This window comes from Rhinolophus sinicus, unplaced genomic scaffold (assembly GCF_057876585.1).
Source record: "Rhinolophus sinicus isolate RSI-liver-muscle unplaced genomic scaffold, RSI-T2T HiC_scaffold_19, whole genome shotgun sequence".
NCBI lineage: Eukaryota > Metazoa > Chordata > Mammalia > Chiroptera > Rhinolophidae > Rhinolophus > Rhinolophus sinicus.
Window position 1 is genome coordinate 139,086 of NW_028290710.1, and position 23,966 is coordinate 163,051.

The 23,966-nt window shown below is 51.5% G+C and overlaps 1 long non-coding RNA gene, 1 other non-coding gene and 4 pseudogenes across 2 annotated transcripts; 3 read left to right on the forward strand and 3 right to left on the reverse strand.

Annotated features, from left to right (window-relative positions):
* Positions 1-872: 872 nt before the first annotated feature.
* On the forward strand, positions 873-992 carry LOC148754390 (5S ribosomal RNA; annotated as a pseudogene).
* A 1,426-nt stretch (positions 993-2,418) lies between these two features.
* Positions 2,419-2,538, forward strand: LOC148754391 (5S ribosomal RNA; annotated as a pseudogene).
* A 4,700-nt stretch (positions 2,539-7,238) lies between these two features.
* LOC148754392 (5S ribosomal RNA) lies at positions 7,239-7,358 on the forward strand (annotated as a pseudogene).
* A 3,119-nt stretch (positions 7,359-10,477) lies between these two features.
* Positions 10,478-11,432, reverse strand: LOC141567819 (ankyrin repeat domain-containing protein 26 pseudogene; annotated as a pseudogene).
* A 1,433-nt stretch (positions 11,433-12,865) lies between these two features.
* Positions 12,866-12,987, reverse strand: LOC148754393 (U5 spliceosomal RNA). Its single transcript, XR_016020121.1, has one exon. It is a non-coding gene; the product is annotated as a U5 spliceosomal RNA (small nuclear RNA).
* Positions 12,988-14,283: 1,296 nt separating this feature from the next.
* Positions 14,284-23,966, reverse strand: LOC148754394 (uncharacterized). Its single transcript, XR_016020111.1, has 3 exons — positions 23,831-23,966; positions 15,565-15,744; positions 14,284-14,356 (listed from the first exon to the last, which is right to left on the reverse strand). It is a non-coding gene; the product is annotated as an uncharacterized LOC148754394 (long non-coding RNA).

Below are 23,966 nucleotides of genomic sequence, written 5' to 3' on the forward strand. Positions count from 1 at the left end.
TCCGCGCTTCCTAGCTTGGCCACCGCAGCTCTGCCAGTGGCCAATGGCCAACTGGCAACAGCTGATGGCCAAGCGGTAACAGCTGATGTCCGTGCAGCCCCCACGCAGCACCCCTCCACGCGAGGCCCAGAGCCTGGAAAGTGCTCTCTGCAAGTCTGTCCCCACAGTCCCCGTCTGTCTCTCTCCGCCTACCTCTTGCTCCGTCTCTGGCCTTCTCTCATCCTCTCTCTCAACACCCTGGGTCAGGAGAGGTGATGTGTAGCCAGTGAAGTGACCAGTGATCGGGCGGGACGCCGGTCGCTGATGAGGGGCGAGGGCCCAGACAGAAGGCTGTGTGACGAAGGGTGGCGGCAGTCTGGAGGTGCTGCCCCCTGGTCGCGGGTGGCTCTCCCTGGCTTTGGGCCAGTGGGTGGGGCCGGCCAGGGCCAGGGTCTGGGTTGCACGTCCCTAGGGTGGAGGGGACTGAGAGGACCCTGCGAACCCCTCGGTGGCCCTGAGTGGTGGGGACAGCACTGCAGCAAGGGGGGTGTGCGGTTGTGGGGCTGGGGGGGGGGATGAGAGGGGTTGGGGTAGGGGGGCGTGGTAAAAGCCATTCCGGGCGTGGGGAGTCCCAGGATGCCAGGGCGCCCAGACATATGTCACAGTCAGGGAAGTGACAGAGGCCTGTGGAGCCACTGGGGGGCGCGAAGGGGCCTCGCTGCGGGCCAGGAGTAGCCCGTCGCCCACACCAGCGGCGACCGGAGGAGGCGGGGAGCGGGCGGGAGGCACTCGGGCAGACATGCTCGCCACCCGAGCGGCCCAGCAGCATGGCGCGTGCGCTCAGGAGGCAAGTCGGGAGCAGGCTCTTGGAGTGCCGGGAGCCGGGTCCCAGTGCCTAAGGCCATACCACCCTGAACGCAGCAGATCTCGTCTGATCTCGGAAGCGAAGCAGGGTCTGTCCTGGTTAGTACTTGGATGGGAGACCGCCTGGGAATACCTGTTGGCTTTTGCTAGCGTCTCCTTTTGCATCGCCGCTCCGGCGTGGCTCCCTCCGAACCCCTGCCGCCCCTTGCCCCTCTGCAGCCTCCCAGCCAGCCGCAGGTCCCCCTGACCAGCAGAGGGTCAGCCGCCCGGCACTACAAGCTGGCAGCCCCGGCCGCACACCAGGCCCGTGGGCCAGGGCTCCCCCCCCACACCCTCCTCTCATTCCTGTTCGGTCCCGCAGGCCGTCATCGCGAATCCTTCGCCGACGCGCGGTCGCCGCCACCGCCGCCTGCGCCAAAGCCACCGCCACCACCTGGCTCCCCACACCCCCCCCCACCCCCGCCAGCGCTGCCCTCACCCCCGCCCCTGTCCCCGCCCCCGCCGCCGCCACCGCCAAACTCCCTCAATCTCCCTCCTGTGCTCTCCCCACCTCGGCCGCCAGCACCGCGCTCCCCATCTCCGCCACCAGTGCTGCCCTCTCCCCCACCCCCGCCCCCGCCGCCGCCATATCCGTACTCCCTCAATTCCCTCCTCCGCTCTCCCCGCCTCCAGCACCGCCATCTCCCCCGCCCCCGCCCCAGACCCCCGCAGCCGCCAATGCCATACTCCCTCAGTCTCCGGCCTCTGCTCTCCCGGCCTCCGCCGCCAGCACCGCCCTCACGCCCTCCCCCGCCCCCGCTGCCGCCATTGCCGCACTCCCTCAATTCCCTCCTCTGCTCTCCCCGCCTCCAGCACCGCCATCTTCCCCGCCCCCGCCCCAGCCCCCGCCGCCACCAATGCCATACTCGCTCAGTCTCCCGCCTCTGCTCTCCCGGCCTCCGCCGCCAGCACCGCCCTCACGCCCTCCCCAGCCCCCGCCGCCACCGCCGCCGCCATCGGCCCCCGTGTCCCAGCGCCCACCGTCAAAGCCCCCATTGTCGCCGCCGCCATCGCCGCCCTGGCGCCATCCACGCGGTTGCCATCGCCTACCTCGCCACCCTCCCCTGCCTCCGCCGCCGCCGCCGCCGCCGCCGCCGCCGCAGCCGCCCCCGCCGCCGCCGCGGGGTCCTCCCACAACTCCCAGGCCCAGGGTTGCCTGCTGGTGCAGGCCTCCACCAGCCTTGGGGCTGCGGTTGGGGGTAAACCTGGTGGCGGTAGGGGGGCGGGTTGTATGCCGGTCTGGGTGCGGGGAGTCCCAGGATGCCAGAGTTCCACGACTTCTGGCACCATCAGGGAAGTGGCAGTGTCCCATGGAGCCCCGGGTGGCGCGAAGGGGCCTCGCTGTCGGCCAGGAGTAGCCCGCCGCCCACGCCAGGGGCATTAGGAAGAGGCGGGGAGCCGGACTGTGGGGGGACGCGGTGCTGGCAGAGCCGGCCCGCGGGTCGATGCTCGCCACCGGAGCGGCTCATCTGCATGGCGGGCGCTCACGAGACAGGCCGGGAGCAGGCTCTTGGGGCGCGGGAGCCGGGTCCCAGCGTCTACGGCCATACCACCCTGAACGCGCCCGATCTCCTCTGATCTCGGGAGCTAAGCAGGGAGGGGCCTGGTTAGTACTTGCATGGGAGACCGCCTGGGAATACCTGTAGGCTTTTGCTCGCCTCTCCTTTTGCGCCGCCGCCCCGGCGTGCCTCCCTCCGAATCCCTGCCGCCCCTTGCCCCTCTGCAACCCCTGCAGCCGCCCAGCCAGCCGAAGGTCCCCCTGGCCAGAGGAGGGACAGCCGCCCAGCACTACAAGCTCGCATCCCCGGCCGCACACCAGGCCTGTCGGCCAGGGCTCCCCCCCTCTCCCTCTTCTTAGTGCTCTTCGCCGAGGCAGGCCGTCAGCCTGCAGCAGTCAGCCGCGTCTAGGTCGCCGCCGCCGCCACCGCCATCGCAGGGCTCCCTCTCGCTCCCCGACCCTGCCGCCGCCGCAACCCCCAACGCCCAAGCCCAGGGCTGCCTGCCGGCGCAGGCTTCCACCAGGCTCTCTCCATCCCAGGACGTGCCGGTCCTTTGCACCTCGGCCCGAGCCCAGGGGACGCCCATCCCTGCGCCTGCCCCTGGGCCCCGAGACACAGGATCGGCGTGTCCTCGGGCAAACGGGACGCCCACCCGCCCCGCCCCACCGGAGTCTTCTGTCTCCGCGGGCAGGCGCCTCTCCCCACACCCCCGCGCGTCCCCTCCCGTCTCCCACAAGAGCCAGGAGCCCTCCCTTCCCGCCGGCCACGGTGTCCCCGACACAAAGGGCACAAAGAGCCGGGACAAACCAGGGGACGGCGGGAGCAGCACCCCAACACACCACGCGCCATCGACTCCAGGGGAGACCGCCACAAGGGAAGAGCAGGCACGCAGGCACACAACCCTCACAACCAGGGTGCCTGGGGGCTGCCAATCTCCTCCCGCGGGCGGGTCCCTGGGCGGGGCTCAGAGCCCACTGGCCCTCCGGAGACCCTGGCGGCCCGCCCCGGGGGCTTCAATGGTGACTGCCAACGCCAGGGCAATGCCTCCTTGGCGGAGCCCAGCCCCGGGCACGACCACACTCCGGTGGAGAAGCCACCACTTCAACACAGCCTCAGTGTGTCTGTCCCAGTCCGTGTGCCCGAATGTGCGTCCCTCCCACCCTCCCCCACCCCATGTCTGTCTGGCTCTGTGACGTGCCTGTTGGGTTCTGGCTCTGGCTCAGGAGCTCTCTCCCCGCGTGCCAGCCCCCTCTTTCTCTGTCTCTGTCCATGTCTCTCTGTATGTCTAGACACATACATGTACATATACGTGTATATTTCCATCTCGCTCCCTCTTACTCCTCCTCCCGTTCTGTCTGTCTGTCCCTGTCCTGCGGGGACTCTAGTCCCTCTGCCCGCACAAGAACGCAGGATTTGGCGAGGCCAAGAAGGAACACCCACAGAGCCACGGATAGGGGGCTCATAGCACCATGTCTCACGGGCGGCTGGCTTGGAGACACGGCAAGCCGGAGCCGCCCGATCCCCCACCTGCTGGCCGATTCTCTGCCAACCAACAGACCCACCAAGCCGGCCCACTGCAGTCCGCGCCCCTCTGCAATTTGCAGTCCACCATCCGCGCTTCCTAGCTTGGCCACCGCAGCTCTGCCGGTGTCCAATGGCCAACTGGCAACAGCTGAAGGCCAAGCGGTAACAGCTGATGTCAGTGCAGCCCCACGCAGTACCCCCGTCCCCCGGTACCCCCGTCTCCCCGTCACCCCTGTCTCCGTTCCCCCGGTTCCCCGTCTTCCTGTCCCCCGTCTCCCGGGTCCCCCGTCCCCACGTTCCACCATCCCCCCTATTCCGGTCCCCCCCCCGTCCCCTGTTCCCCCCGTCCCCTGATCCCCCTGTTCCCCCGTACCCCCATCCACCCTCTCCCAGTCCACCCATCCCCCGGTGCCCCCGTCCCCCCAGTGCCCCATCCCCCGTCCCCCGCTCCCCCGTCCCCCCAGTCCCCCCACGCCCCTGGTCCACCCGTCCCCCATTCCCTCGTCTCCCGGTCCCCCCCTCCCCGGGTCCCCCGACCCCCGTTCCCCCGTCTCCCGGTCCTCCGTCTCGCGGTCCACCTGTCCCCCGGTCCCCCAGTCCCAACGTCTCCCCGTCCCCCCGTCCCTCCTTCGCCTGGTCCCCCCGTCCCCCCATACCCCCGGTCTCCCGTTCCCCGGTCCCCCGTCTCCTGGTCCCCCGGTCCCCCGGTTCCCCCGGCGCCCAGGCGCCCTTCTACCGGTCCCCCCGTTCCCCGGTCGCCCCGTCTCCCGGTCCCCAGTCTCCCGGTCCCCTGTCTCCCGGTCGCCCGGTCTTCCGGTCCCCCGGTCCTCCGTCCAGTGTTACCCCCTTCCCCCGGTCCCCCGGTCCCCCCATCTCCCTGTCCCTCTGTCTCCCGGTCCGGCCGCACACCCATCCCCCCGTCTCCCGGTCCCCCGTCTCCCGGTCGCCCGGTCCCCAGGTCCCCCGTCTCCCGGTCCCCTCATCCCCTGGACCCCCAACCCCCGGTCCCTGGTCCCCCGGTCCCCCAGTCCCCCGGTTCCCCCATCGCCCTGGCCCCCGTCTACCGATCCCCCAGTTCTCCGTTCGCCCCGTCTTCCGGTCCTCCCGTCCCACAGTCTCCCGTCTCCCGGTGTCCCATCTCCCGGTCACCCCGTCCCCGGTCCCCCGTCTCGCGGTCCCCCGTCTCCTAGTCGCCCCGTTCCCCGGTACCCGATCTCCCGGTCCCCTCATCCCCCAGTCCCCCAACCCCCGGTCCCCCGGTCCCCCCGTCCCCCGGTCCCCGGTCCCCCGGTCCCCCCATCTCCCGGTCCACTGGTAACCCCGTCCCCCAGTCCATTCATGCCCCTGGTCACCCCGTCGCCCGGTCCCCTATCCCCCGGTCCCCCCAACCTCCGGTCCCCCGGTCCGCGGGTCCCCTGGTCCCCCCATCCGCCGTTCCCCCGGTCCCCCCCGTCTCCGTTGCCCCGGTCCCCCCGTCCCCCGGTCCCCCCGTCCCCCGGTCCCCCCGACCCTCCAGTCCCCCTGTCCCTCTGTCTCCCGGTCCCCCCGTCACCCCGTCCCCCCGGCCCCAGGTCCCCCATCTCCCGGTCCCCCCGTCTCACGGTCCCCCGTTCCCCCGTTTCCCGGTCCCCCCCTCCCCATGTCCCTCGTCCCCCAGTACCCTCATACTCCTGTCCCTCCATCCACCGGTCTCCTGGTCCCTCCGTCCCACCGTCCGCCAGTCCCACCGTCCTCTCATTCCCCCAATCCCCCAGTCCCCCAGTCTCCCTGTCCCCCAATTCCCCGGTCTCCCTTTCCCCTGGTACCGTGTCCCCCCATCTCCCGGTCCCCCCTTCCCCTGGTCCCACTGTCTCCCAGTACCCAGTCCCCCTGTCCCCCCGGTCCCCCGGTCCCCTTGTCCCCCCATCCCCCAGACCCCCGTCCCCCCGGCCCTCTCGTACTCCCGTCCCCCCATCTTCCGGTCACCCCTTCCCCCCGTCCCACATGCCCCCGTCTCCCAGACCCCCCGTCCCCCGGTTCTCCCAGTTCCAACGGTCTCCCTGTCCCCCTGCCCCCCTTCCCCCATCTCCTGGTACCCCGTCCCCCGGTACCCCCGCCCCGGGTTCCTACAGTCCCACCGTTCTCCCTGTCCCCCCCTTACACCCGTCTCCCGGTCCCCTGTCCCCCGGTCCTCCCGTCCCCCGGTCCCCCTGTCCCCCCGTTCTGTCTGTCGGTCCCTGTCCTGCGGGGACTCTAGTCCCTCTGCCCGCACAAGAACCCAGGATTTGGCGAGGCCAAGAAGGAACACCAACAGAGCCACGGATAGGGGGCTCATAGCACCATGTCTCTCGGGCGGCTGGCTTGGAGACACGGCAAGCCGGAGCCGCCCGATCCCCAACCTGCCGGCCGATTCTCTGCCAACCAACAGACCCACCAAGCCGGCCCACTGCAGTCCGCGCCCCTCTGCAATTTGCAGTCCACCATCCGCGCTTCCTAGCTTGGCCACCGCAGCTCTGCCAGTGGCCAATGGCCAACTGGCAACAGCTGATGGCCAAGCGGTAACAGCTGATGTCCGTGCAGCCCCCACGCAGCACCCCTCCACGCGAGGCCCAGAGCCTGGAAAGTGCTCTCTGCAAGTCTGTCCCCACAGTCCCCGTCTGTCTCTCTCCGCCTACCTCTTGCTCCGTCTCTGGCCTTCTCTCATCCTCTCTCTCAACACCCTGGGTCAGGAGAGGTGATGTGTAGCCAGTGAACTGACCAGTGATCGGGCGGGACGCCGGTCGCTGATGAAGGGCGAGGGCCCAGACAGAAGGCTGTGTGACGAAGGGTGGCGGCAGTCTGGAGGTGCTGCCCCCTGGTCGCGGGTGGCTCTCCCTGGCTTTGGGCCAGTGGGTGGGGCCGGCCAGGGCCAGGGCCTGGGTTGCACGTCCCTAGGGTGGAGGGGACTGAGAGGACCCTGCGACCCCCTCGGTGGCCCTGAGTGGTGGGCACAGCACAGCAGCAAGGGGGGTGTGCGGTTGTGGGGCTGGGGGGGGGATGAGAGGGGTTGGGGTAGGGGGGCGTGGTAAAAGCCATTCCGGGCGTGGGGAGTCCCAGGATGCCAGGGCGCCCAGACATATGTCACAGTCAGGGAAGTGACAGAGGCTTGTGGAGCCACTGGGGGGCGCGAAGGGGCCTCGCTGCGGGCCAGGAGTAGCCCGTCGCCCACACCAGCGGCGACCGGAGGAGGCGGGGAGCGGGCGGGAGGCACTCGGGCAGACGTGCTCGCCACCCGAGCGGCCCAGCAGCATGGCGCGTGCGCTCAGGAGGCAAGTCGGGAGCAGGCTCTTGGAGTGCCGGGAGCCGGGTCCCAGTGCCTAAGGCCATACCACCCTGAACGCAGCAGATCTCGTCTGATCTCGGAAGCGAAGCAGGGTCTGTCCTGGTTAGTACTTGGATGGGAGACCGCCTGGGAATACCTGTTGGCTTTTGCTAGCGTCTCCTTTTGCATCGCCGCTCCGGCGTGGCTCCCTCCGAACCCCTGCCGCCCCTTGCCCCTCTGCAGCCTCCCAGCCAGCCGCAGGTCCCCCTGACCAGCAGAGGGTCAGCCGCCCGGCACTACAAGCTGGCAGCCCCGGCCACACACCAGGCCCGTGGGCCAGGGCTCCCCCCCCACACCCTCCTCTCAGTCCTCTTCGGTCCCGCAGGCCGTCATCGCGAATCCTTCGCCGAAGCGCGGTCGCCGCCGCCTGCGCCAAAGCCACCGCCACCACCGGGCTCCCCTCCCCCCCCCCCCCCCCCCCCGCCAGCGCTGCCCTCGCCCCCGCCCCTGTCCCCGCCCCCGCCGCCGCCACCGCCAAACTCCCTCAAACTCCCTCCTGTGCTCTCCCCACCTCGGCCGCCAGCACCGCGCTCCCCGTCTCCGCCACCAGTGCTGCCCTCTCCCCCACCCCCGCCCCCGCCGCCGCCATATCCGTACTCCCTCAATTCCCTCCTCCGCTCTCCCCGCCTCCAGCACCGCCATCTCCCCCGCCCCCGCCCCAGACCCCCGCAGCCACCATCGCCATACTCCCTCAGTCTCCCGCCTCTGCTCTCCCGGCCTCCGCCGCCAGCACCGCCCTCACGCCCTCCCCAGCCCCCGCCGCCACCGCCGCCGCCATCGGCCCCCGTGTCCCAGCGCCCACCGTCAAAGCCCCCATTGTCGCCGCCACCATCGCCGCCCTGGCGCCATCCACGCGGTTGCCATCGCCTACCTCGCCACCCTCCCCTGCCTCCGCCGCCGCCGCCGCCGCAGCCGCCCCCGCCGCCGCCGCGGGGTCCTCCCACAACTCCCAGGCCCAGGGTTGCCTGCTGGTGCAGGCCTCCACCAGCCTTGGGGCTGCGGTTGGGGGTAAACCTGGTGGCGGTAGGGGGGCGGGTTGTATGCCGGTCTGGGTGCGGGGAGTCCCAGGATGCCAGAGTTCCACGACTTCTGGCACCATCAGGGAAGTGGCAGTGTCCCATGGAGCCTCGGGTGGCGCGAAGGGGCCTCGCTGTCGGCCAGGAGTAGCCCGCCGCCCACGCCAGGGGCATTAGGAAGAGGCGGGGAGCCGGACTGTGGGGGGACGCGGTGCTGGCAGAGCCGGCCCGCGGGTCGATGCTCGCCACCGGAGCGGCTCATCTGCATGGCGGGCGCTCACGAGACAGGCCGGGAGCAGGCTCTTGGGGTGCGGGAGCCGGGTCCCAGCGTCTAAGGCCATACCACCATGAACGCGCCTAATCTCGGAAGCTAAGCAGGGTCGGACCCAGTTAGTACTTGGATGGGAGACCGCCTGGGAATACCTGTAGGCTTTTGCTTGCCTCTCCTTTTGCTCCGCCGCCCTGGCGTGGCTCCCTCCAAAACCCGGCCGCCCCTTGCCCCTCTGCAGCCGCCCAGCCAGCCAAAGGTCCCCCTGGCCAGGGGCCCGTCAGCCCCCCGGCACGACAAGCTGGCAGCCCCGGCCGCACACCAGGCCGTCGGCCAGGGCTCCCCCCCACATCCTCTTCTTAGTCCTCCTCACTGAGGCAGGCCGTCAGCCAGCAGCAGTTAGCCGAGCCTGTGTCTCTGCCGGCAGGCACCTCTCCCCACACCCCCACGTGCTCCCTTCCGTCGCCCACAAGGGCCAGCAGCCCTCCCTTTCCGCCGTTCGCTGTAGCCCCAACACATAGGGCACAAAGAGCCGGGTAAACCAGGGGACCGAGGGAGCAGCACCTCAACCCACCGCAGGCCCTCGGACTCCAGGAGAGACCACCACAAGGGGAAGTGCAGGCACACAACCCTCACAACCAGGGTGCCTGTGTGCTGCCACTCTCCTCCTGCGGGGGGGTCCCAGGGCTGTGCTCAGAGCCCACTGGCCCTCCGGCCCGGCCCGGGGGCTTCAAGGTTGACTGCCAACGCCCGGGCACTGCCTACTTAGTGGAGCCCAGTCCCGGGCATGACCACACTTCAGTTTAGAAGCTGGCACTTCAAAACAGCCTCAGTGCGTCTGTCCCAGTCCGTGTGCCCGCTTGTGCGTCCCTCCCTCCTCCCCCACCCCATGTCTCTCTGGCTCCGTGACGTGCCTGGGGGGCTCTGGCTCTAGCTCAGGAGCTCTCTCCCCGCGTGCCAGCCCCCTCTTTCTCTGTCTCTGTCCATGTCTCTCTGTATGTCTAGGTACATACAGGTACATATAGGTGTATATTTCGATCTCGCTCCCTCTTACTCCTCCTCCCGTTCTGTCTGTCGGTCCCTGTCCTGCGGGGACTCTAGTCCCTCTGCCCGCACAAGAACGCAGGATATGGCGAGGCCAAGAAGGAACACCAAAGCAGCCACGGATAGGGGGCTCATAGCACGATTTCTCACGGGGGGCTTGCTTGGAGACACGGCAAGCCGGAGCCGCCCGATCCCCAACCTGCCGGCCGATTCTCTGCCAACCAACAGACCCACCAACCTACCGACCCACCAAGCCGGCCAAGTGCAATCCGCGCCCCTCTGCAATTTGCCGTCCAGTATCCGCGCTTCCTAGCTTCGGCACCGCAGCTCCTCCGGTGGCCAATTGCCAACTGGCAACAGCTGATGGCCAAGCGGTCACAGCTGCTGACCCTGCAGTCCCCACGCAGCACCCCTCCATGCGAGGTCCAGAGCCTGGAAACTGTTCTCTGGGAGTCTGTCTCCACAGTCCCCGTCTGTCTCTCTCCGCCTCTCTCTTGCTCCGTCTCTGGCCTTCTCTCATCCTCTCTCTCACCTCCCGGGGTCAGGAGAGGTGACGTGTAACCAGTGAAGGGACCGGAGATCGGGCAGGTCTCCGGTCGCTGACTAGGGTTGAGGGCCACAACTAAAGTCTTGTGACGAAGAGTGGCTGTAGACTGGAGCTGCTGTACCCTGGTGGCAGGGGTGGCTCTCCCTGGCTTTGGGCCAGTGGGTGGGGCCGGCCAGGGCATGGGACTGGGTTGCACGTCCCTAGGGCTGGAGGACACTGAGAGGACCCTGCGACCCCCTCGGTTGCCCTGAGCGGGGGCTATATATTTGTAGTCTATATATTTTTAATATTCACCTACATTTAACATTTCACCATCATCAAATATCTGAACATTGAATTTTGTTTCAGGTAATTTGAAAACTATGTTTCTTTCTGGATACTTACTTCTCTTTCTGCTTTCATGTTTTCATGATGATACAGTCTTTCATTTAAATGAGTCCATTCATTGAGTAACACCTTATTTCTCTCCTCCAGCATACAATCTAGTTTCTCAGTTTGAGGTGAAATATTTTTATGATAATCTGAAACTGGTCTTGGATACTAATTACTCGCTTTTCATTGTGACTTTTGTTGCGAGCATCATCCCGTTGCTGTCGAAGCAATGTATTTTCACTTTGTAGGTGAGAACACCTCTCCTCTAGGGATTCCAGCTTTCCAATGTATGTGTTCACTTTTTCTCGATCACTTTGATACATGTGTTCAATTTTCTTTTTTTGACACTGTGTTTGGCTTAGGTCTCTGTGAACACGTTCTAAAACCAAAGTCGTTTCTCTAAGAGCAACTCCTGTGTGATGGCACTTAGTTTCTAGACTACTGAATTTACTTTCAGCTTTAGAAAGTTGTTGAGAAAGAATCTCATTGTTATCTTTTAGGCTAGACACATCAAAATTCACTTTGTCCCGTAAAACAAACCATTCCTCTCTTGCTCTCTGGAAAGCAAGCTGTACACCTCTTTTAGATTTCCGACTTTGCTCAAGACCGTGGATAGCGGTAGCCAGTCTAGAATGGCAGGATTCAACTTCTGTTTGCAGTCTTTCTCTGTTTCGTTTTCCACTCCGCGTTTCAGAGGTTAGTCTTTTATTCTCAGCTGTCAGAACATCCAGCTGTCCATTACATTGAAATATTGTTTTCATTAGTGTTTCCTCATAGAGTTTTATTGTCTTTTGAAGATGGTCATTCTTTTCTTTTACAATTGCAATGTCCTCAAAATACTTTTTTTCCATTTCCTGATACGCATTTTTAACCCTATCTGTTTCCAGTCTTAGTATGGCAATTTCATGCAACAGATCTTTTTGTTTTTCATGACTCTCAGAAACCTAGGTAAAAGAAAAAAAGACTTGTAACTAGCCCTCAGTGAAATGACATATTGTGATATCCTCTGAAATTAAAGAAGAACCTATATGTTTATATAATGAAAGGTTGCAATAAATGGATATCCCACTGATTGAAATAAATGGATATCCCAAACCTCCAACTTTGTACAAGCATAAATTCTCCAAAGTTCAAAAATTTAGTACAAAAGGCTGAATCCATGAGAGTGGAAAACAGAATTTTAAAATCATAAGAGAATTTTAAGAGTCTCTGATTTGGAAAAGATACAAAATGAGAAGGCATAAATGATTAAGAAATCTCACTTTAAAAAAGAGTTTCCAGTCGGAAAATACAGCAAATCCAGAGTAAGAGTATTAACTCTGCCTATATTCAGACAGATTAAATTTCCTAAAATTCTTTTTTCTGATATATTCCATAGATATTCTAATTTTCCAGTATTTTCATAGTCAGTTATGAAAATTACATCTACTAATAGCTGATAAATCTAGGCATTGCACTAAGCTCTTCTCGTTTGTTATCACAATCTAAAACAGAGAAATTGAAAAGATCAGTGAGTTTAGGGTTTTCCCCAGGACTTCTGACTCTACAATAGTGCTCTCACACCAAACCACAGCGATTCCTCTAGTGTAAATATATAAATTGAAGAGGCCTTAGAAATTCATGAGAATATTTGCTGCTGCAGTAATTTTATTTCCTCTTTATAATGTTTAAAGTAGCCATAATTATAAAACGGGAAAATACACTGACCTATTTGACTAGGAATAAAATACTCATCAGTAAATTATCACTTGGTATATATATACACACACACACACACACACACACACACACATATATATATATCACACACACATATATACACACACACACACACACACACACACACACACACACACACCATGGCATACAATCTTCTTCAAAAGTTCATTGTACTGAAATAGGATACTACTTGGAGCAAATTGTTCCTTTTCTCAAAAGGAGGAGAATGAATGTAAAATATGGTCTGACCTGGCTGTACATTAGCCTCAATGGAAATGAAAACTAACCTCTCTATTGATACAGCAAGGGGATGAAATCACTGCCGAAAACTGGAACATCTGTTGATAGTAGCAATCGTTTTGAGATTATAGAAAGCTCATAGATTCCTGCAAAAAGTGTTAAAGCCTTCACTATGGATGAGGCCACTGTGAATGTCACCACTTGTCTGTTGGACATAGACGGATTTGAATCAAGAATATCATTTACTGCAATGGACCAAAAACGTCACTCCGCATAAAACACACACACACACACACACACTTTCACACATGCACACAGAGATGCACACAGACTCACAAACACATACACACATACATATGCTTTCAAAATCCTCAATATTTCCCATATGTACAGTGTTGGTTTTTAAATATATATACACACAATTACACATGTGTTTGAAAATGACTAAACAAAATACCTCAGAGTTCTTTTTCTTTCCACGGAAATCTTTAGTAAAAGGTGAAAGATTTATACGATTTGGAGAGAAACCAGAGTATAAAGAGTTCATTTTCTTAAAATCTATTTCTTTCTCCTTTTGTTTGCAAAGGTCATTAGTCAGAATTGCATCTTGTAATATTCTGTCATTGTGCCCTGGAGAACGTCTCCTCTGAGTGTCACGTTGCTCTACTGCCACCTAGCGCATCGTGTATGAACAAAGAAAAATTAGAACGTAATTAAAATTTAAGTGTTAAACTTCTTAATCGATGTTTACTTACTCCCAAATTACTGGACTACAACTAGGAAGTGGCAGATAAAGTGCCTCAGTCTAAATTAAGAGAAAAACATGAACCCACCAATCGAATTTTGTCCCTGTTTGAACTAAACAATTCGTTAGATGTTAAATCCACCCAAAAATGAATTAGTAGATGATTGCTAAATGTTATAGAGGCTTCCTCCCTTAAAATATGTCACCCCACCATATCTTAATTAGTGAGTACCTACCGTGAACCTAACAACATTTTTAAAGATTAATAGCTGGAGAAGAGGCAAACTTTAAACTATTAGGACACAAAAACATTTACATGAAGCAGAAAGAGAAGCCAATTTCTAAATTTTTATTCAGATTATATACTATGAAAGGGTTATGCATTCATAGAGTTACCTGTTGCATTCAGTTCCAATTGATTCTCATACCCACTGAGGTGAGCAGATAAAAGCAATGAGTAACACTGACCAATTTCCTACACCAAAATGAAAAACTAGAAAGTGCTTGTACCCTAACAACAGAAGGTCTCATCGTGCAGGATGTGGTTCTCTTAATAGGCAGGTGAGTTGATTTCATGACCCCATCCTCTACCTCAATGTAGACTCGGAAGTCAATTACACAGAGGTCCCAAGGCAGAGTCCATCTCTCACCTCGGCCTTAGTGAGCAGCCATACAAAACTCCAAATTTTGAACCACTGAGAATGATGAGTCCTTTCACACGAGTCCGACTCAGTGGTCAGCATTTGCACTGTGTTCATAATTTCAACTGTTTAATTGTCTGATTCAATAATTGATGGTACCTTCTTTATCATGTAAGGAAGTTAAAACAACGAGGAAGAAAACAATATTCAGGACTTTTTTTTTTCTTTTGCCTCAGTTCCAAGAATAAAATTGACTTACAAGTAACTATAGATTCTAACCATATTTAAAGTTTTGTAAGCAGTTCAAATGTGATGAAAATAATATTCAATTATGACCTAGTGACTCTTAAAAAGCTAGCTTGAAAGTTAATTTCAATGGGCCATGTTACGTTATTGATGCATTAAAAACGACATTATTCTAGAAATTTAAAAGTAAATTTTCACATACATGACAGTGGTTCTTTTCACTTCCATCAAGCCCCACTTGCTCTTTCTCTGATTTCATGCTTAAATGTAGTTCTGTGGATAAATCTATATATTAGATAAAATGAACTACTCAGGACATTTAGATAAAAACTATAATCTCTATGGAAACAAAATAACATGTTATCAATTGAGACTTTAAATTAAGCTTAATCTTTCACTGAACATTGACTTAAAAAATACTTGTGATTACCTAAAACTTCAACAAACCATTTGGGAAATAACAAATGTCACAAAGCTGAAGGCATATAAACATGTCAAAATCCATTCACAAATTCATTCACCCAACTTCAATGAAAACACAGTCAGAAACAGAACAAAACAAACAAATACTGGACAGACATATCTCGTCGTGATGTACTCTGTTGTCTACCTCCTAAGAGTACCTTTGAACAGCACCCTAAGATTCAACTGCAACATCGTTCACAGTTTCCAGAAGTTGTGTTACTGTTTACGCCTTTGTCAGTGTACACCTTTCCTCATATCTGAAGTGTTTTCCTCTACTATCCTGACAAATTTCCTTTAATCTTTGAGGATTCAGCAATGGGCTTTAAGGAAGAACTGAGATAAGAGGGGACAGACTATGTGGACACAGCTGCGAAGGAAGTACAATGCAGCAAATTCTCAACAAAATCCATTACGGCTGGAAAAGTCCACTCTGAGGTACATAAAGCCATAGAAAATGCAAGAAATATTTTAATATTTGGTTTCAGAAGGTGCTTTTTCAGTTACACTGAATAGAGTTATAACTGATACTTGGGAATTAACTCAGGGCTATAAAACTAAAGCTAAGAAACCACGTGTCCTCTCAGTAATCAATCTTTAGATCTCTTCCTATGTTTCCAATCTACCTCCAACGTTCTACATATAATCCCCCTGCCCACTCCCCAGGGTAGGCTAAGTGTTACTCTAAAGGAAATCATGCTGTCAACTCATTGTCTTTCTTATTTACGTATATGTGACTGTAGTTACCGGAAGAATGCAAATGTCTTGCTGAAAGGTATTCCGTTTGGATATCTGTTGAATAAATGGAGTGAATATAAAGTAGATTTTGCCACAAAATGACTTTTGGAAAGTCAGAAAACTATGGTGAAGCCACACAGAGGTGCTCTAGGGTTAAACTCTTTCTGTTTCTTTCTTTCTTTTTTTTCTTTTTTTTTTTTAATGTTCTTTGCTGTCTCTGTTTCCCGGTAGCTGTGATTCACACAAGTCACAGAGCCTATAATATCCTAATAGGAACACACCTCCAATATGAGTCTTTTCTTTATCTACTAAGATCATGTGTCCAAACTCTGTGGATGCTGACAGATTTTGCGTCATTGAGTGTGATGCAAATGGACATTGATCATCAACTTTCCAATCCCTGGATCTTTCACGAGTGTCATCACTGAAGCTCAAAGCAGTAGGATCCCATTCTGAAGAATCTGAAAAGAAGTTCTCATTGAGTAAAATGGAAATGATAACACAAATTTGACAATCGTGTAAAACTTCCTTCTTCAGTCCCATGTCCTCCCTTTCCCCAAACACGCTACTCCTTCATCGCACACGTTACTTTAGGTGTCCTATACCTGCCATTCACATAGATAAGTTCAATTAAGTGTTGCCACTCAGCGATTTCTGTTACATAATGTGTTTCAGGTCACAGCTTTGCTTCTTAATAGTTAAGATTGTTCACGGTATGAATTTCTTTGTTATTATCAAAAGTTATGTCCAGCCACCTATTTTAAGTTTAAATATGCATGTAAAACATGGGTTTAAAAAGCTTTTAATGAATGGTACCGCTTCAAATAAGAGACCACTTATTCCAAGGAAATGGTCTTTTCTAAATGCACAAATATCTTCAGAATTCATCCTTTAAGCCTCAAGTAAACAGAACTTCATATGACAGAGGACAGCCTTGGGTGATCTTACTGCTTCCAAGGAAATATAGGATCAGATTAGGTCCAAACTAGCTACCTCCAAAGGGTACAGAGTGTCACAAGACAGAAAGGGAATATATCACAAACTTATTTTCCTTTTAGAAAAAACAAAACTCTCAGATAAAGTTTTGAAGACAAGGGCAAGACAAAAGAAACAACTGTAGAGGTGAAGCTTTAAAGCCTGTCTCTTCATGAGGAGTAGCTTCATCATGTCACATCATGGGGCTTCCAAAGGTAGTTCTCAATGTCACGTGAGAGTCCCTGAAGTCCCAAGATGTATGAGTTCAGGGGCCTGAAGAGGTCAAAACTACCTTCTCAGGAATACTAAATGTCATTTGCCATTTTCACTCTCATTCTCTTGATCAGTGTCCCATAGAGTGTTCCACAGCCATGGTGACATCGTAGCTCTAGTGGTTACTGGGTCATCTCTCTAAGGGCGAATGGAATGTGCATGACGGGTGTGCTTGCACTTTAAATTTTTCTGTTATAATTTCTAATATTGTAAATATCGTGTTTCCCCGAAAATAACACCTAACTGGACAATCAGTTCTAATGCGTCTTTTGGAGCAAAAATCAATGTGAGACCTGGTCTTATTTTACTATATTATAAACCAGGTCTTATCGAACATAAAATAAGACCAGGTCTTACATTGATTTTTGCTCCAAAAGATGCAGTATAGCTGATTGTCTGGGTAGGCCTTATTTTGGGGGAAACAGGGTATCAACAGACACTCCCAACTTACACAAAATTCTTTGGGATTCTCAATAATTCTTTCTGTTTTTTGTTTTTTTAAATTCTTAATAGTATAAAAGGACCCTAAGGCCCAAAAGTTTCAGAATTACAGTTTTCGAAGATTGTGTCTACCAAATAGTCATTGTGATTACTTACTCCCACCGCTTGAAATAATCAAAGACACCATAAGCGTGCCTGCCCGCACACACACACATAGTCTGCTAATCAGAACATCAGGTTGGCTTAACGTCATTCGTGTAACAACACTAACATGACGTCAAGTTAAAACATAGTCGACATGTTAGCAACTTAGGTAAAGGGCAACGTTTAAATGAGCATTTCAGAATACTGGAAAATTCTCCGAGGGTGATAATTAATGTCTGGGAAAGCCGATTAAACAAGGAATTCCAAACTGGGAAATTTAGGGTGTCAAAACAGAAGTAGAAACATCTCAATTAAAGCACACATTTTTTGAATGTCTTTTTCTTATTCTTGTAAACATCTTTTTTTCTCAAATATGGATACAAACAATGACATCTGTACCATTTACATCAAATCCATCAATTACATTTGTAAAATGCAAAAAACACACACAAAGGAATGAGTAAGAAGACTGTGAGCACGTCAGAGATCATATTTTTTATCTGAAGAATGGATTGATGGGAAACCTGAGGATAGAATCAACAGCATATCTTGACTGCAATCCATCAGAAACATTTATACCATCACGCTACAAGGATTTATCATGTTCTTCAATTTTTCCTGTAATTCAGCAAGTACACAGTTGTGAGGAGAGTTCTGTTGAATGCATAATGCATTTGTCAACAGATGAAGTGTTATGAATCGATCAGCTGGGATATGCAATGACAGAATATCAATTCATAAAAAATTCATTACTTTCCACACCAATGTGGCTACGAGTGTGCCTACACTTCTCGTATCCTCTACTTTACAAACATCACGAAGTTTCTCGATCTGCTCATGCAAGAAGCTGTATCAAAATCCTCTAAGAAATGATGTAGAATGAACCTTCAACATGAAATATGATACTAAACAGAAAAAATTAATTTAACAGCCACAGAAATATTAGATATAAAAAATAATTTATATTTCAAATTCCATGTCACATTTACTGAAAACAACAATTTTAGAACTTAGGGAATGAATTCTCTAACTTCTTTTGTTTCCAAACTTAGTTTCCTTTGGTATCTCATGCTAGACTTTAAAGAACTTTTATGAAATGGCCATCTTATCACAGACAAATGGCGCAGCGAGCAGGGTCTCCCGCACAACACCCTGCATGACAGTAATGTCAGGGTGACCATCATAGTTGAGCCAAAGATGCTTATTTTGTAACACGCTCAGCTACAATATTGACTCCACCTCTCACCTTCCCAGGCAGTGAAACTCTCCATGTCATCTTAAGAGCTCACATTTACTTAACTATAATTTGCCACATTCTCCTGCTTCCTGTTCTCAGGAGCTGCGTTTTTCTCTATTCAGCCTTGATTCACACTCCACAACCTGGAAATTTTTTTCCTATAAAATATTCATTACGTTGTGGCAGAAAATCATCTCTTACGGTTTTATTACCTCAAATACAATGGAGAGAAGCTTCTTCACCCTGGAGGATTAAATCACCTTTCCTCTAGAGTTACATAGCTTGGGAATTTCTGGTCAAAAGAGCGGAGCAGGTAAACACTGTGCTCACCTCTCAGGACCACATCAATTACAGCTAAACCAAGAAAAACACTGTTCAGAATCATCTGAATTCCAGCTGTACCGAAAGCCCTGCCCCTACAAGCATACACAAGAAGCCAACTTGAGACTCGTTAAAGAGGTAGAAACCAGAAACATGGAATGGGCTGTTCCAACACCTGCATGTGACCATTAAAAATCCGGAGGTATATCTCAACTGCAGTTTCCCTCCCCAGAGGTGGGAGGTGTCCCAGCTGCTCCCCATCCCAGGGCTCCAATGCTGGGGAGAGAAGTCCCCAGACTTCTGGCTGTGAATACCAGGGGAGATTGTGACTGAGTGTGACAGAGGGCGGCTGCACTGCCAGGCACGCCTCTTAAAGGGAACACATATGGACTTACCCACCAATGGAATCACTGGCTCTGAGCTCCAGCACTGGAATAGCAGCTCAGAAGGTACCAGGAACGTATGGGGAGGAACCGAGTTTTCTGGCTTCAGATTGAAGGCTGAAGGGGCTGCTTGCTTCTGGACCGATGAGCAGGTGAAAGCCATTATGAGTTTGTTGAGCCCTCCCCCTCCCTGCATGCAGACGCACACAGACGTCTCACCTGAGTCTCATCAAACTGGCTAATGCCGTTCATTTGCCCTGGTGATTGTGAAACCCTGCTCTACCCAAATTTCAGGCACACCCAAGCTGCTTTTCCATTAAAATGGTCTACTTTCACTCATGCTGGGACATTCCTAAAATCTCTCAGAGGTTCACAAAACCCAAACAAGCAACATCTGGCTTCAGCATGACCCTTATCAGTGGCTGAGCGGCCCTAAGCCCCCGGCATTGGTGGCAGCTGGCTTCAGGTCGGAGCTTGGCCTCTCAAGGCAACTCCAAGTACAGTGCAGGTGGCAGCCATCTGCGGATTAACTGGAGGCTCATGCCCGGTGCCGTCAGGCAGGGCACAGACTGCAGCTGAACTTGGTCTGCAGTGAGGCCTCCTTCAGGAGACCCTGGGGCTGGCAGGCCCAGTTACCAGCTTTAAACAGAGCCAAAGCATTACACAGCCATCTCCAAGGATGACAAATCTAAAGGGCTGATCTGACAGGCAGCTGAACCCCCACTAAACTGAATTGTGCTCTGTAGGGTCAGCCCCCCCACACCACAGCTCCTGTACTGTAGTCCCAGCCAGTCCTCACAGGCAGTCAATCTTTCTCATTGACACGTAAGCAGTGATCAAGTCTCAACTACAAGAGGTAGGTACACGCATGGCACACAGGGGACACACCTGAAACACCCAGCTCTGGTGACCAAGGAGTCTGCACCACTGGGTCCCACAGGACACCTACTACGTAAGCCTACTCTGCTAAGACTGGGAGGCATAGCAGCCTTACATAGAAACAAACATAGGGGGGGCAACCAAAATGGGAAGACAAAGAAATATTTGGTAAATGAAAGAACAGACAAAGGTCCAGAAAAAGACTTAAACGAAACGAACACAAGAAATCTACCAGATGTAGAAGTCAAATCACTGTTTATAAGGATGCTCAATGTTCTCAGGGAGAAATTCAACAAAGAGGTAGAAAACATAAAAACGCAGAGAGAAAACATAAAAAAGAACTTATCATAAATAATGACTATAATAACTGAAATGAAAAATACATCAGAGGGAATCAACAGTAGATTAGATGAAGTAGTGGATCGAGATAGTGATTTAGAAGATGAGGGAGCAGAGACACTGTTCTATCCATTATCCATGTTAGTAAGACTCTATTAATATTTTCAGTTTGAACAAGTATTTTTTTTGAGTAAAATGATCCCTATCGGTTCAACCCTTGCATCGTGACTTTCCGATGAATTCCTAGGTGACAGTGGTCTCTCAATCAAGAGAGCAGGAAGCTATCACCTAGTTATCTTTATAAGACTATTTCATTTCTGATTTACTCATCGTGAAAGTCATCGTTTAATATCCTTCTTCAGTAACTAAATGAGTGTCTCAGAATAATGGTGTGTGTACCTGTTAAAATTGTCTACTTATTACATCTCTGTATATGGTATGGAAGAGGACAGGTTTTTCCTTTACGGTATTTGGTCACTTTCTTTCCCTGTGAAGTTTACTGAATTTAAAAAGTGTTGACAATAAACACTTTTGCCGTCAGTCCTTTAAGAAGGCCAAAGGGGGGAAGATAGATACGTGTGTGTGTGTGTGTGTGTGTGTGTGTGTGTGTGTATGTTGATATGGATATATGGAGATATATATGTTTATACATATATATCTACATATAGACATATATGTCTACATATATACATATATGTGTGTGTGTGTATATATATATATTTACAAGTGACAAGTGTTATCTACCTTCTGCACATCATGGCACACATAGAAAATATTTGTATTCATACAGCGAACACTGGGGTAAATAGAAAAGGCTACAACTGATCCCCTGACAGCTCAGTAGTATGCAATGGATCACCTGATGGGTGGGAAGCTCTGCTTAGGTCATTTTATTCAAAGTAGTGGGCAACACATTGTTCTTTGTGTATGCATTTACTGGAGGTTTATTTAAATTTTTCAAGAAAAACAAACTAAAAGAAAATTCCTTTGTCCTCTAAATTCAGTGTTCTCTTATTTAACAGCATCATCTGAATATCTATTAATAACATATCATAGATGAATAGCTTGATATAATGTTTTTACCATTGTTTTCTCTTATAGCTTGCTGTATTCCATCACAGTCAGGAGAAAGAAAAGAGAATATTTGGGACTATATCAAACTGAAAAGTTTTTTCACGGGAATCTTAACCATAAATAAAACAAAAACGCATCCTACTGAGTGGGACAAGGTATTTTCCAATGATATATCTCATAAGGGGTTAATGCCATAATTAACTTAAAAACTCAACTCAATACCAAAAAACTCGATTAAAAAATGGGCAGAGGACATCAAGAAATATTTCTCTAGAGTGGACATATACCATGTGTCAGTGAAACCATATGTTTCTCTACTTTTTCTGTCTGGCTTATTTCGCTTCGCATTATAATCTCAAATTCCATCCATGTTGTCACAAATGGTTCTATTTCATCTTTTCTCTTACCACCAAATAGTATTCCATTGTGGATATATACCACAACTTCTATCTCCGTTCATGTATCGAAGGACATTTTGGTTGTTTCCTTGTCTTGGCCACTATAAATACAGCTGCAATGAACATTGGAGCACACACGTCTTTATGGATAAATGTTTTCAGAATTTTGGGGTAGATACCCAGGAGAGGGATTGCCAAAAACAGATGAACAAGACAAACAAATGAGAAACAAAAACTCATAGACACAGACAACAGCTTAGTGGTTACCAGAGGGCAAGGGGGAGAAGGGGATGGTAGATGAGGTTAAAGGGGATCAAATATATGGTGATGGAAGGAGAACTGACTCTCCGTGGTGAACACACAATGTGATTTATAGATGATGTAATACAGAATTGTTCACCTGAATTCTATGTAACTTTACTAACAATTGTCACCCCAAAAAACTTTAATTAAAAAAAGAACAAAAAGAAAAGATCAAAACATTTTCAAGTAAAAAAAAAAAGTGGACATAAAGATGGCAAACAGACAGACATAAGAAAACATGCTCAACATCACTATCATTAGATACATGCAAATAAAAACCACAATGAGATACCACCTCACACCTATCAGAATAGCTATCATCAATAAATCAACAAACAACAAGTGTTGGCAAGGATTTGGAGAAAAGAGAACACTGTGCATTGTTAATGGGGTTGCAGATTGGTGCAGCCACTATGGAAAACAGTATGGAAGGACCTCAAAAAATTGAAAATGGCACTGCTTTATGACCGAGCAATTACATTCCTGAGTATCTGTCCTAAAAACTACAAAACTCTAATTTAAAAAAAATATGCACCCCTATGTTCAGTGCAGCACTATTTACATCAGCCAAGATACGGAAAAAACTGATATGCCAATCAATATATGGTTGGATAAAGAAACTGTTGTACATTTGTACTATGGATTATTATTTGGCTATAAAATAGAATTAAATATTACCATTTGCAACAACATGAATGGACCTTGTAAATATTGTGCTAAGTTAAATAACTCAGACTTAGAAAAAACACATACCATATGATCTCAATTACATGTGGAACCTAAAGAACAGAATAAATGAGCAAACAAAACAGAAATAGACTCAGAGATATAGGGGAAAAAATGTTGGTTGCTCAATGGTGGGGAGGAGAGAATGGCAAGAAGGTGAAGGAATCAGAAAGAACAAATTAGGAGACTCAATATAGTCGTGAGTATATGAAACAAGAGTATGAGGAATATAATCAACAATGTTGTCAAGATTACGTAAGGTGCCAGGTGGGCACTGGCCTTCTCAGTGGGATCACTGGGAGCCTGTGCCGATGCCTGAACACTACGGTGGACACTGAAGCTGAGGTAGAATGATTAGTGGACATCTCACCTATAATTAAATACATATACATATACATACATATATGTTGTGACAGAGGGAGAAGTGCAGCATAAGGAAGACAGCGAATGGTATAGTAACAGCTATATAAGCTGTCAGAGTGGTAGTAGCTTGGGGAAGGGAGGCTATCGCTTTGTGAGGGGTGTAAATGTCTAACTGTTACATTTCTTTGTACACCTGAAACTAATAAAAATAATGATTTTTGTAAAAAAGAGGACCACAATAAATAAGATCTTCATTTTTCTCCACACATGATACAGGATGAAGTAGCAAATCCCTGGCAGTATTAAAATCTTGCCTAATAGTAACGTATACTGCAAATCAATCTTGCATCAAAGTCATAAATCCTGACAATGTAGCTAATATAAGAATGGCCCAAAACGGTTACAAAATGCTCATTCCAAGTACTTGTGGTAAAAACTAAGTGAATTAATTTATTCTGCACTTATTGCAACCAAAGTTCCTAACATCTTTACATTTGCTTTAGGAAATTGTAGAAATTAACCTTCAATCTTTGCTAATGAGAACAATTTTATTTAATGGATTGCTGTTCTAGTTGGTTGGCACAGAAGGAAAAGTAAAGGGAGTTAAGGACGTAGAGTCGGTATATAAAAATGTCTCTTAAAAAACACAAAAAACTGGGCTATTACGGAGAGCAGAGGAAAGGGCAAGTACCTGGTGGGGACTGTGAGGCCTGAGTATTGTTTCTGCAGCTGAATAGAAAGGAACAGTCATGGACGATCAACAGAACACAGAGCTTCAGCCAACACATCTTTGGTATTAACTTGACAGGGAGAAGCTGAGAAAAGGG